General features: G+C 37.1%; 1 non-coding gene across 1 annotated transcript; it reads left to right on the top strand.

Annotated features, from left to right (window-relative positions):
* Positions 1–2,109: 2,109 nt before the first annotated feature.
* On the top strand, positions 2,110–2,216 carry LOC140853499 (small nucleolar RNA R71). The gene has a single exon (XR_012136569.1). It is a non-coding gene; the product is annotated as a small nucleolar RNA R71 (small nucleolar RNA).
* Positions 2,217–14,860: the final 12,644 nt, after the last annotated feature.

Genomic DNA, 14,860 nt, shown 5'->3' with positions numbered 1-14,860 from the left:
TTAAGCCTTCTTTGGGCTTCTCTTGTTGGTTTAGCCTCTTCCTCTAAGTATATTCTATGTTGAACTATAGAAGGGCTTATTCCTTTGATATCTGCTATGGTCCAACCTATTGCCTCTTGATTTGCTTTTAGAACTGACAATAACTCCTCCTCTTGCTTGGGATCTAGGTCTGATGCAATAATTACAGGCAAAGTTTCTTTGGGTCCTAGATATGCATACTTGAGATGTTCTGGGAGGGGCTTCAGTTCTAAAATGGGTGCTTCCTCTATCGATGGTTTAGGTGATGAGTTCACCATCTCAATGATTGGTTCAGTAGGAAGTGTCGATTCCTGATTAATCTGATTTTCTTTAAGTATTTCATTGACATCCTCAGACTCATGGATTAACCAGGGGTTAGACTCTAGGTCGACTTCATCATCACTAATGTCAATGGATTCATAAATACCATCTTGGACTACATTGACATCAGCATGAGAAGAGGATTCCTGTTCTAAGTTAAAAACATTAAGCTCAATGGTCATATTCCCAAAGGATAACTTCATTAGACCATTTCGACAATTGATTTCAGCATTGGCCGTAGCTAAGAATGGTCTTCCTAAAATGACAGGTATATGTCCTTTAGGATTCGCAACTGGCTCAGTCTCTAAAACAATAAAATCTACAGGAAAAATGAAATTTTCAACCTTTATCAGAACATCCTCGACCATTCCCTTAGGGATCCTGAGAGATCTATCGGCTAACTGTAATGTGATCCCAGTAGGTTGAAGTTTTTCTAATCCTAGTTGTTCATACACCGAATATGGAAGGATATTCACACTAGCTCCTAGATCTAGCAAGGCCTTTTTTATATTGGTTTCTCCAATAACACAAGAAATTGTTGGAGCTCCAGGGTCCTTATATTTAATTGGCACATGGCTAGATAGGTATGAACTGACACTTGCAGCCAAAAATGCTTTCTTTGGTACATTAGTGGTCCTTTTCCTAGTGCAGAGATCTTTTAAAAATTTGGCATAAGTTGGAACCTGATGGATTATATCTAAAAGAGGAATATTAACTTGGACTTGTTTAAATACCTCTAAAATTTTGTCTAAATGTTCAGATTTATTGGATTTCAGTCTGTTTGGAAAAGGAGCTCTAAAACTTTTAAGTACTGGACTAGGTGAATTTTCAGTTTCTGGTGCTTGAGGTTGAAAGGTAGTAGTTTTAGAAGGTGACTCGGCAGATGAGTCATCTATATCATCAAGTGCAACTACCTTATTGTCTATTTGTTTTCCTGATCTTAAGGTATGAATGGCATTTATACCATTAACTTGGTTTCCTTGTTGGGGTCGTGGACCATTTTGGTTCCTAGGATTTGGCTCATGTTGGCTAGGTAACCTACCATGTTCTCGTTCACTAATGGTCGAAGCCAGCTGACTTACTTGCATTTCCAGACGGGCTATAGCTTGGGTGTTATTATTTATGAGTTGACCCGTAGTTTGCATAAAGCTGGTATGTGTTTTCATCATGGCTTCTAGGCTTTTCTCTAAAGAGGTAATTTTTTTGTCATTATCATGGAAGCCTGGCGGGTTGTTCATCACTGGGTTGGACCTTAGATTTTGCTGATTGAAATTTGGATTACCTACATTAGGATTCTGGGACCATGAGAAATTCGGGTGATTCCTCCAACCTGGGTTATATGTGGGTGCATAAGGATTGTTCAATGGTCCTTGATAGGTGGCATTCACCTGTGCACACTCATTCGAGTAGGAACATTCTTCTAAGACATGGTCTGGTGTATTGCACCCTTTACACATGGGTGCAGATATTTGATTTACATTGGCTGGTCTCTGTAATTCTAAGGCTTCCAATCTACGTATTAAGGTTGCAATCTTGGCCTCTGATGCTAGGGTTGGTTGAATTTGATGCATTCCTCCTCTTGAAGGTGTAGCTTTATCAGGTTCCCTAGTTGTTTCCCACTGTAAATTTTTCTCGGCTAGGTCTTCTAAGAATTGCCAAGCTTCAGTAGTTTCTTTGTCCATAAATTGGCCTTGGCACATGGACTCTAGCATGGTTCTTGAGTTTGAATCTAACCCCTCATAGATGATCTGGCATAGTCTCCAAGTTTCTATTCCATGGTGTGGGCATTGGGTCAAAAGATTCTTGAAACGATCAAAGTACTTCCAAAATGATTCACCAGCTAGTTGGTAAAATTGATTTATTTCATTCCTAATCCTAGCTGTTTTATGATGGGGGAAATACTTTTTTAAAAATGTTCTCACAAAGCCCTCCCAAGTAGTGACAGAATAGTTTGGCAGACTATAAAGCCACTTCTTAGCATTGTCCTTAAGGGCAAAGTTGATTAATCTAAGTTTGACCTCATCCTCTGTTAATTGCAGTTTCATGGTTGCACATACCTCCTCAAATTCTCTAATAAATATATAAGCATCTTCTAATCCTGTGAATTTTGGAAGCATATTTATGATTTGAGGTTTGATTTCAAAATTGTTAGCTGTGGGTTGTGGCAACCTGATACAAGATGGTTGGATGGAGCCAACTGGATAACACAAATCCTTAAGGGTCATGGGTTGGATTGGTTCAGCCATTGGAACAACAGGAATTGACTTAATTCTAACTAGACGACCCGACACTCTTCTCCACACACGAGGTGTACGGTTCTCGATGTTTATACAATTTTTTTTTTTTAATAAAATTTTTATGTATAAGGAAAAGAAAGAAAAGTTCTAAAGAGAAGATCCTAAGGAGTCCTAAATCTAAAGAAAAGTAACCAAATTAATTTAAATTTTAATTTTTTTTTTTTCAAACAAGTGAATCAATAAATTAAACTCAATCTATCCTAGGGTTAACCTAAATCTAGACAGCTCCTAACTGTTCCAAGATGACCCTTCAAACCTTCCAAGTGGAGATTGATCAACTAGTTAGCCAGGTAAGTATAAGAGGTGGGAGGTTCATTCATCGTTGCCTTTCTAGACACCAAACGAGTTGGCCAGGCCAGCAACTGAACCAATTTAACAAACCACCCTCAGGGACTTGCCTAGACACCAACTAATCAAACAACTCAAACTTGGTAGAACTCTTAGGGTTCCTTGTCCTATTGAGCTCGAATTCCTTAAGGTCGACGTCTAATTGATTTTAAGATTAAAAGTCTAGGTAATGCAATATGATGGAGATGGTTTTTGGGCTAAGGAAGGGTCATGAAATCCCCACCTTATCTTGTTAATGGGTTGATGCCCTTAGATTAATTATGAAAATGCAAATACAAATAAACAAGATGACCAAGAATGTAAAAGATTTTAATTTAGAATTTTTTTTTTTATTTTGATATTTTACTTCACGATTATGAAATGTCTTTTGTTTTGTTTTATATATATATTTTTTTTGTGATTAAGTAAATTCAAATGATTAGGTCTAAAAGCAAAAGTAATTAACTAAAAATAATAAAAGAAAAATTAGAAGCGTACCTGAGTTTTCCAGCAATCACCAACTAAATATAGAAACCTAAAGAAAAAAAAAAAGAGAGTTATAACGCACGAAGAACAAATATTTGAAAATAATTTAAAACGCCAGATCCCCGGCAACGGCGCCAAAAACTTGATGTTCAAATCTTAAAATTTGTAAATAAAACCGCAAGCGCACGGTGTGCAGAGTAGCACGACCAGCGAGTACGGGTCGATCCCACAGAGACTTGGTTTTAAAAATGATTTTCAAATCTATGCTCAAGCGAGCTTTAACAAAAATCGAAAGTCGAAAGTTGTTTGCTAAAGACAATAAGACTAAGGATCTAGGGTTTTTGAATCCACTAGATCTAGATTAGGGAATTCTACCTAGAATTTTTTTTATTGATCCTAACGACTACTCCTCTTGTCTTTCCCAAGCATAGATTATGAAGGGACTAAGGCCCAACGATAACCCATCAAGATTCTTTACAGGGGAGTAGTAACTAGGATCCCTTAGGGTTTTCTCCTCCTATGCACTGAATCAAGCATGAACTATGAAGGGACTCTGACCCAACTGTAGTTCATCAAAAATTTTTGGCAAAAGAGGAAGAAAAAGAAACCCTAAGAAAAAGAAAGAACCCTATGTAAAATCCCTACTCATGATCTAGCTTCATCGCAAACCCTAGAAGGGATGCTTAGCTAGACATGATCTAAATCTACTTGCAAAATTTAAATACAGAAAAATAAACTACCCTAATTTCATAAATTAAACTATCCTAATTGCATAAATTTAAACTGCATAATTTAAACTAACCTAATTGCATAAAATTAAATTGCATAAATTAAACTATCCTAATTGCAAGAAAAATAAATTACATAATGTAAAGAGATGAAATTGCATAAAAATAAGATTTTATATATAAAAAAAATTTATTACAAAAACTTCAAAGCTCGAGGCTTGAAAAGAGAGCTAAAAACCCCACTATCTAGGGTTACAAGCTTGATCGAAAGGAAGAATACATAAAACAAGGACCTTTGGGGGCTTTTTATAGGCATTTGGGGGTTATAAGGTTTTCAAAACTTCCGATGTGGGACTAAGAGGTTTTAGGGGGTTTATGGTGCGCCGATGGGTCCATGGTCCATGCGCCTGTTGCTGTGGACCAGGCGGCTAACCAGATCACCAAATCAGTTGATTTTTGACCAATTTTGATCTGATTTGACTCGGGTTTGACCCAATTGAGTCTTCTTTCTTCATTCTTCAATTTCTGGGTCAATTTAACTCCGTTTTGCATAAAATTTGCGCCGTTGGAATTCTCTTTCCTTGTTCTTTCTATTGATGATCTCTTCTTCTGCAAAATATAATAACAAGTATCAATTTCTTAATAAAGTTAGATAATTTAGATATTAATTGATACTTTTTATGTCAATTTGTGACATAAATCAATGTGTCTCGAGCTTATTTAAGTACACAGTACAAAAATCTATACACTCTTGGTCGATTACTAAGTCTTACATCCTTAGTGTTCACACGCTTTGATATGTTGCTTGAGTACCCATCTAGGGCCTTTATGTTCTCCAATACATGAAGAAATTGGACCGTTCGAAGGCATTCATAATGTAGCATGCATAAGAGAGCCTCCACTGTTCTCTTCCTACTGGCTCTAGATGGAGTGATTTCCTAATATCCCATTCTTTCAAGTCAAATAAAAAATTCAAGTCATCCTTAGTCTTATTCTTGATGTTTAAGATCATTGCCAATAGGAGCTCACACACGTTCTTTTGACATCTAAGCAATGGCACAATAAGTTTGTCTTCAAATATGGTAAGTCAAAGAATATTTTTTTTCCTTCAATTAAAGTATGTGTCATCTGCTTTTGATCAACGTTTCCTCTTCTTACCACCAATCGGATCATTTTTTTTAAATTCAACACTGAGACCATCCAACTCTCTCAACATCTCACTTTCAGACATCTGGCTAGGTGCCTCACTTTCTTCAACAGTGCTATCGAAGGAGCGTGCATCCATTTTGTATGGATAGTTTTGATGGAGAAAGCATCGATGCCCCATAAAGCTAAAACTTCTTCAATGTATCAATCTTTTAGATCGGATGTATTTTTCACAAATCGAGCACGCTAGCTCACCTTTCGTGCTCCAATCCGATATTAGGGCATAAGCTGAAAAGTTGTTTATTGTCCACATAAGCACCGCACGTATAGAAAATGATTCTTTCATCAAAGCATCAAAGTTGAAACACTCTGAATCCACAACTATTTCAGCTCGACAATAAGAGACTGCAAATAGACATCAATATTATTTTCTACCTCCATCGGTCCAGGGATGAGCACTGTCATGAAAGTGAAGGGTTCTTTCATACACATCCATGGTGGAAGGTCGTAAACATGAGTAATCTTGGCCATACACTATGGTTGGTATTCATGTACTTGAATGGATTGAAACCATCGCATGACAAGCCCAACCTCATATTGCGTATCTATTATGTGAAGTCGGGATGTATTTCATTTAACTTTTGCCATGCCTCTCCATGGGCTGAATGTCTCAATGCATCATCTTTTATTTGCTTCTTTTTATGCCATCTCATATCCTTCGATGTCCTTATCGATATAAATAACTTTTATAGTCTCGATATCAAAGGAAAGTGCCACATCAACTTTTGAGGAATATAGGTCGATGTGCCATCTTTGTTCTATTTTCATTTTGATACACTGCATCTTGTGCACTCATTTCAGTTGGCATCCTCTTCCCAATAAAGTATGCAATCATTAGGGCATGCATGTATCTTATTGTAAGTAAAGTCCAACTGTTCAATAATCTTCGATGCCTCATAATTATTCTTCAAGATTTGTGCATTGTCTGGAAGAATATCTCTCAAAAGCTCTAGTATGCAGTTCACTCCATTATTATTAAACCCATTGGAGCATTTCGCATGATACAACTAGATTAAAAACTCAAGCTTTGCCATCTTTTTATATCCGAGATATAACGAAACATTAGTGTCCTCTATCAACTTGCGGATCTTCTCCACATCTTCACTATTTATGATTCCATCAACCATAGAATCAGGCATGGACATAGATGCACCATCATTGTGGCCAACAATTGAAAAGATATCACAAACTATTTGTTTCAGTCCCCCATCATGTTGATCGCCTCCTAGCGGCCTACCCTCACCATATTGATTCCAATAAATTTCATAGCTAGATTTAAAGCTATAACTAGTGAGATGATCATTTACATCTTGATGAGATAGCCAAGGCCCACCCATACACTTCTTACAAAGACAATGAATAAGTCCATGGTCTTCGAATTTCTCTATAGCAAAATCAAGAAACTTTTAAAGTCTAGCCTCATATTTTGGCGAGAGCCTACTCAACTTCATCAACCCCTTATCCATTATAAAAATGAAGATACCATAATTAAATCATGTGCGAAAATGAGACAACACAATAATAGCAAGATAATTTGATAGTAATTGCTCATAATTTGTACACACATACCAATGCTTAGAGTTCATAACATCATTATATATGCAAACAAAAAATATTATTTCAATCATGATAAATTGAGAAGGACAAATCAAATATTATATGCATTATAAATAAATATTTGAAGAAATAAAAATAAGTTAAATATCATTTTTAGATATGCAATAAAGGCATCCTATCATCAACTAATAGGTAAAGATAGGTCCTATCCCATTCAAAAATTATATTAATTTTATAGGGTTATTATAGTAATCAAACGATATATAACAGGAATCGAAAAAATTTTCGATGGTATTTCTCCTTAGTTCCCTCATGTAGAAAAATAAAAGAAAAAAAAATACCAACTGAAATTTCTTTTGAACCCTCAACATACCGTTTGATTACTGTAATTACCTACAGAATTATTTATAATTTTCAAACTATCCAAATTGGACAATCAATTTATGATTGTATATAATTCTTCCATCTATATAAAAAATATATAAATATATGGATACTATAGATTATGTACACTAATCAATTGACGGGTCTATTGTTATGCAATGCAATAAGCAAAAGCAATAGGGACTAAACAGTAACCTAAAAAATTTTATGCAATAAATTTCACAACAAGAATTACATTAATTCTATAGTCCAGAACTCATGAGCACGATCCAGAACCCACCGCATGGCCCAAAATCTGACGGTCTAGAACTCACCGGCATGGCCCAAAATCTGATGGCTCGAAATCTGATGGCATGGCCCACAGTTGTCGGAATCGTCCAGAACCCATTGGTACAGCCCAGAACTCATGGGCACGATCCAGAATCCACTGGTATGGTCCAGAATCTACCAGAACGGCCCAAATTTTGATGGCCCAGAACTCGACAGCACGATCTAAAACTCATGGGCACAATCTAAAATGCACCAGCACGGCTCAGAACCTAATGATCTAGAACCCACCGGCACTGTCTAGAATCTACCGGCATGGCCCATAGCCACCGACAAGGCCCAAAACCTGCTGGAGAAGGTTTTTTAAATATTATTATAAAATTATTATAAATATTATTATAAATATTATAAATAATTATAAATATTATTATGAAATTATTATAAATATTATTATAAATATTATAAATAATTATAAATATTATTATGAAATAAAATTTAAAAAAATTTCATACCTACTGTGGGGAGGGGGGTCATGCAGAGCTTCAAGGGTCACCAGCGACGGTGCTAGAAGGGGGGCGGTGGTGGGGGGCGACGCTAGAGGAAAGGCGGCGGCTAAAAGGAGCTAGGGCCGAGGGAGGGGGGCGGTGCTAAAGGAAGGGGGCAGCGCTAGAGGGAGGGCGGCGGCCAATGGAGGCTGGGGCCGAGGGAGGGGGCGGCAGCCAAAGGGGGCCAGGGCCGAGGGAGGTAGGGTGCAGGGCCAAAAGGGGCTGGGGCCAAGGTCGAGGAAGGGGGCGGTGCTAGAGAGAGGAGGGCGACGGCCAGAGGAGGTGGGGCTGAGGGAGGCAGTGTCGAGGGGGCCGGAGCCGGTGGTGGCGCTAAAGGAAGGGGGCGACGGTGGGTAGGCCAGCGGTGGGAGGGGGGTTAGGGTTTGGGTAGAGAGGAGAGATAGAGAGAAGCATGAAATGAAGAAGACAGGGTGTGAGGGAAAAAAATTTTCAAACCTATAGCATTGGTTTTTAAAACTGCTACTATAGGTCAATGGCAATGGTTATCAACTGCTGCAATAGGCATTTAGCCGCAGTTGTGGCACCGCTGCTATAGATCTATGATAGCAGTTTTAGATAGCTCTGCAATATACCTATAGCAGTGATTACTACTTAATCGCTGTTATAGTGCTTAAATATAAGTTTTTTCATACTTTTCTCTGAATATGATATAAATTTAAAATTTATTTTTATTATTTATTATTTAAATAATTATTATTAGAGTATCGTGACAAAAGATCACCTCGATCCGATAGTCTTAGTTATATCGATCAATAAAATTTGATTTCGACTGTCATGAACGATCACATAATTATCTAATAGATAGAGATCATCAATAGATCTAAAAATTTGTAATGATAATTTTAGTAATATTTGTAGCATACTATCAAAATTTTACTTCAATCGGACATCATTATCATGGTCAATTTAGCATGCGATGATTTCAACCGTTAAATAAAAAATGATTGATCAAAAAGTCAAACTGCATCTGATTGAGATAATTTTTTAGATTAATGATCTTTACTATCACTTTAATCATTTGAATGGTGGTGATCATAAAATCTAAATCATGTGTATATGAATCATCGAAGAATGGATACTGAAGTTGTAAGAGAATGAGCTAGCTCATATTTATTTCGATCGAAGAACAGATACTGAAGTTGTAAGAGAAAAATAAGCTCATATTTGAAGGATAAAATTTATTTGATTCTTAACTAATAATTAAAGTGGCATCTTTTAGATTTTGATTGATATTTTGTGCAACTTCAGCATCCGTTCTTTAATTGAAATAAATACAAGCTAGCTCCTTCTTCTCTCGCAACTTCAGTATCCGTATTTCGATGGTTCATATATATACGATTTAAATTTTATGATCATCATTGTTCAAATGGTTAAAGTGGTAGTAAAGATTATTTATTTAAAAAAATCATCTTAATCGGATGCAATTTGGCCTTTTGATCACTCATTTTTTATTTAACGATCGAAATCGTTACGTGCTAAGTTGATCATGATAATGATGTCCAATTGAAGTAAAATTTTGATAGTATGCTACAAATATCATCAAGATCATTATTATAAATTTTCAGATTATTGATGGTCTCTATCTATCAGATCATTATACGATCGTTCGTGACCATCGAAATCAAATTTTATTGATCAACATAGCTAGGACTATCGGATTGAGGCAGTTTTTTATCATGATACTCTAATAATAATTATTTAAATAATAAATGATGAAGATAGATTTTAAATTTTAAATTTATATCATATTCAAAAAAAATTATATTCTATCTATATAGCAGTGGTTAAACAAAATCACTGCTATAAGTGTATTGCAACGGTTAGATAATCACTGCCATATCATGTAAGATAGTAGTTAGTATAACCACTGTCATAGTTGCAAGATATGACAGCGGTTATAAATAACTGCTGCCATTGATTTGAGATATAGTCGCGGTTACACATAACCGCTGCAACAGGTCAAACGCATGGCAGCGATTGATTAACCGCTGCTATATATCAGATGCATGATAGTGGTTATATGGAGCCGCTATTATAGATTGTGATCTATGATAGCGGTTATGCAATAACTGCTGCTGTATGCAACCTATGGCAGTGGTTATGAATAACCGCTGCTATAGGTCAAAACTATGACAGCGATTATATATAATGGCTACCATCGATTTTATGACAGTAATTTTCGAACCGCTACAGTAGTAAACATTGCCATATGCTCTTTCTATAGTAGTGAACACCGAATCTAGAGATCAGATTGAAAAATAATAGAATATCAGATCCATTTGTCTGTAAGTTTTCTTTTATCTATGGGTTTATTTTTGTACATATTTATGTATTTAAAAATTAGATTTTATATACAAAATATTTAAAAATTATTATAGTTTGAAAGTATATATTTATGAATGAAAAGTAATTTAAAATATTGGATCAAGCATGGTGTCACTTCAATATGATTACAAATGTGAAATGAAATGATTTTTTTATTTTCATATTGCATCTTATAGAAACAAGATTATTCATGCATGAATTTTGAATTAAAATTATTCTCTTGGTGTTGAAAGTGAGATGTGACTTAATATTATTATGGAAATATGTTATTTGGTTATGGCAAAATTATGAGAAAAACTCTCTGGTTGGATTATGATTCGGATCTAGCTAACAGAACTGATTGTTGGCCATGTGGGGAAAATCAGTGCAAAAGTAAAATGGTAATTTTAAATTTTTTTTAAAATTACTATTTTACAACGGAAATTATTAATTAATCTAATTAATTAATAAAAATTTATCCTACACTAGGATCTAAATATGATATATAGCATGCATGCATTTAAATTTAAAATTCGAATTTGAACAGTAAACACTTTACTGTAATGTGTTCAGAACACAATACTTTTGTGCGGGTAGTAGATCGCCGCAATCTGATTACCGTCGGAAGAGTCTGATCATTATGATGTAGCCACACAATGTGTCTGGCCTCTGTGGATCATCCACATAAAGCTTTCGGTCTGATCGACTCCTCACGAGTGCTAGCTCATTGTAGAGCCCTTTCGACGGCCGATGCTGATCGAACTCATTTGATCGATGTCTGTCAATTTTTTGGATGCTCTGGATCATTAGCAGACATGCTTGAGAGGATGTTGAAGATCTCTCTAAAATTTGGTGGGCTCACGACACTCGTAGCTCACCTTCTCACTTCCCGAACTTTAGGCTGAAACCCAGAAGAACTCACTGAAATCCTGCGCACACTTTTTCTTTCTTTTTCTCTCGAAAGGATATTGACCTTCACCTTGCACACAAGGATTCCTCATGCCCAGATTTTCTCTCTAAATTTTTTTTTACACACGCCCCACTCTTCTCCTCCATTTAAAACAATGTCAAACATCTTATCCACGTGAGAGGATAAAGATGAGTAATTGTACATTTGAATTCAAATCAAATATTGAATTCAAATGAAAATAAATTAATCCCTATCCACTAAGGGTGTGAGAAGAGGAGGGCGTGGCTTAATTTGTGCATGAGTGATTTCATGAGAAATATTTTTTCGTGTAATAAATGGGGCGTTAAAAGAGGATAAAGTCAAGGCGCTAAGATTGGTTGCTCATTCAAATTCAAACTTTTGTTTTGAATTTGAATGGCCAACTAATCATCCTTATCCACTCATTTGGTGCATTAAAGTAGGGCGTGAGGAGGGCTTTGCATGAGAAAAAATTCATGAGAACTTTCTTCTCATGAATTCAAATGGGCGCAGTGGAAGTGAGGTGACACAGGGAAAATGGATCAAGGTGGTTTCATTATTTAAACCAACCTAATTGAACCAAATAAGTTAGGCCCAATTAGACTAATTTAAACTCAACTTAATTAGACTTAATTAGGCTCAATAAAATTCTAATCAAATCAGAAATTGATTAAGCCCAACCCCTGATCATATCAGGGACCAAACCATCTCGACGATTAGGTCAACTCTTAACCTAATCGGGTCAAACCCAACTGAATCCAATTCAATTGGACTTGATCCAAAATTAATTACTCAATCAAATTGAGTTAATTAGTGATCAAATCATTAATTAAATCTCTCATAAATATTGAGTCCAAATTCGATGGGTAATCGGGCATCAGAATTCATCGATATGTAACCCTGATCGAAGAGTCCTAAACCAGTGGGACTCTCGACCCCAGTACCCAAAATATGTGGAATTCATGATCAGAGAATCTTGATTCTCGATCACAGAATCTCAAACATGAAGGACTCTTCACCAGCTATCAGATCAGATAGGAACCTCTAATGTGTGTGACCCTGCAGGTTCGAACCTAAGTCGGTAGCACAGGAATCAATTTCTATACTAATCGAAGTGACCATCTAGCAATGGTACCCGACGATCGGATAGATCGAATGGTTGCAATCGCAACACTCAGAACCTACGTGAATATGGTTACTGTATAATTCATCTTTTGGACCTCTGTGTTTAGGATGACTCAGGGTTAAACTGTCAATCCTGATTAGATCATCCGAATCGTGCTCAACTCAAACAGTCCTGTGACTCCTCACAAAAACTATCCTGGCCAAGATTTTGCTAAATTGAAATATGACTGTACATAGCTCCTAAACTGAAGTGGTCAATCCTATCTTGACACACGCACTGATAAGTCAAGTACTTGACTACACCCAGCAGCCTTCTGTCACTAAATTAGAAATTCAGGTAGTCCAGTGCCTAAGTGCAGTGAGTTGCTTGCAAGTCACCGTGGCGGTCTCAGGTTGGAGGGATATTTATATCCATATTCCATCGGAGTAAATCTTGATAGCAGAAATAGTTTCGGAGTCGGTCGCGTTCAGTGCAGATGTACCCTTACATCTCACCTGTATGCCATACTAGTGTCTCCACACTCAATGGTTAGAGGACAACCAACCTATATGGCATACAACGACCTATGCTTGATAAACATTGTCGTCCTTAGTAACAACATATCATTTGATCGCGAACATATTTAAGGACTAAACAACAAATCCTCCTTTGTCGAGTCTAAATAGTCCTAAGGACTTCACCACAACATAGGAGTTCATTAGAAGATGAAATATTTTGTGATGAAAAATATCAAAATAATTTTTATTAATTCATAATTCATGTACATATACAAAAATGAGCACAACCATCAACAGACTGACGATTGACTTTGGGACACTATTTCCAATAATCTCTCATTTGGCCTAAAACCAATCGGTGCAGTATCTAATATCCATCTTCGACTTGTAGTCGTCGAACTCCTTCACCGCAATGGCTTTAGTGAATGGGTCAGCCAGGTTCTCCTTTTCGTCGATCTTCTGAAGGTCGACGTCACCTCGATTCATAATTTTTTGGATGAGATGGTAGCGGTGCAGAATTTGCTTCGTCTGCTGGTGTGCCTTGGGTTCCTTCGCCTGAGCAATGGCTCCAGAGCTGTCACAGTAGAGCAGAACTGGACCAACAAGGGAGGGTGCTACTCTGAGCTCGGTGATGAACTTTTTCAGCCACATCGCTTCTTTGGCAGCATCTAATGCAGCGACATACTCCACCTTGCAAACTGAATCAGTCACTGTGTGTTGCTTGAAACTCTTCCAGCAGATAGCCCCATCATTAAGGGTAAAAATAAATCCCGACATACTTTTGCTGTCATTGTGATCAGACTGAAAACTAGAATCTGTAAACCCTATAAGCTCAAGTCCGATTCATCGTAAACAAGCCACTGGTCCTTAGTATTTCTTAAATACTTCAGGATGGTTTTAACAACCTTCCAGTGATTCTCTCCTGGATCAGATTGGTATCTACTCACTACCCCTAGTGAGTATGCCACATCTGGTCGTGTACATGTCATAGCGTACATGATAGATCCCACCACCGAAGCATATGGAATCCTACCCATACGCTCTCTCTCTTGAGGTGTTGTCGGACAATCCCTCTTCGAGAGAGAAATTCCATGGCCTCTCGGTAGATAACCTTTCTTGAAATTCTCCATGCTGAACCTCTTCAGCATAGTATTTATATATGTAGACTGGGATAAACCAAGCAACCTTTTAGATCTATCCCTATAGACCCTCATCCCTAGGATGTAGGAAGCTTCTCCCAGATCTTTCATGGAGAACTGTGATGACAGCCAAATCTTTATTTCCTGTAATGCAGGGATATCATTCTCCATTAAGAGAATATCATCCACATACAATACAAGAAATACTACTACTAGACCATTAGCCCACTTATAAATGCAGGGCTCTTCTCCTTTCTTAACGAAGCCATGCGTCTTGATCGTCCTATCAAAATGTATGTTCCAACTTCGGGATGTCTGCTTAAGTCCATAAATGGACCTCTGTAGTCTGCATACCTTAGACTCATCAGTGGATGTGAATCCTTCAGGTTGTATCATATACACCTCTTCATCCAGCTCTCCATTTAGGAAAGCTGTCTTCACATCCATCTGTCAGATTTCATAGTCCAGATGGGCAGCTATCGCAAGCATAATCCGAATAGATTTGAGCATTGCCATAGGAGAAAATATCTCGTCATAGTCTATACCATAACGTTGACGATATCCCTTGGCAACCAGACGGGCTTTATAGATTTCCACCTTTTCGTCTGCGCCCCTCTTCCTCTTGAAGATCCACTTACACTCTATGAGTTTTACTCCTTCGGGTGGGTCAACCAATATCCACACATCGTTGACCTTCATGGACTCCATT

Source organism: Elaeis guineensis, chromosome 13 (assembly GCF_000442705.2).
Source record: "Elaeis guineensis isolate ETL-2024a chromosome 13, EG11, whole genome shotgun sequence".
NCBI lineage: Eukaryota > Viridiplantae > Streptophyta > Magnoliopsida > Arecales > Arecaceae > Elaeis > Elaeis guineensis.
Note: the sequence above shows the minus strand (reverse complement) of the source record. Positions and strands in the feature narration are given on the sequence as shown.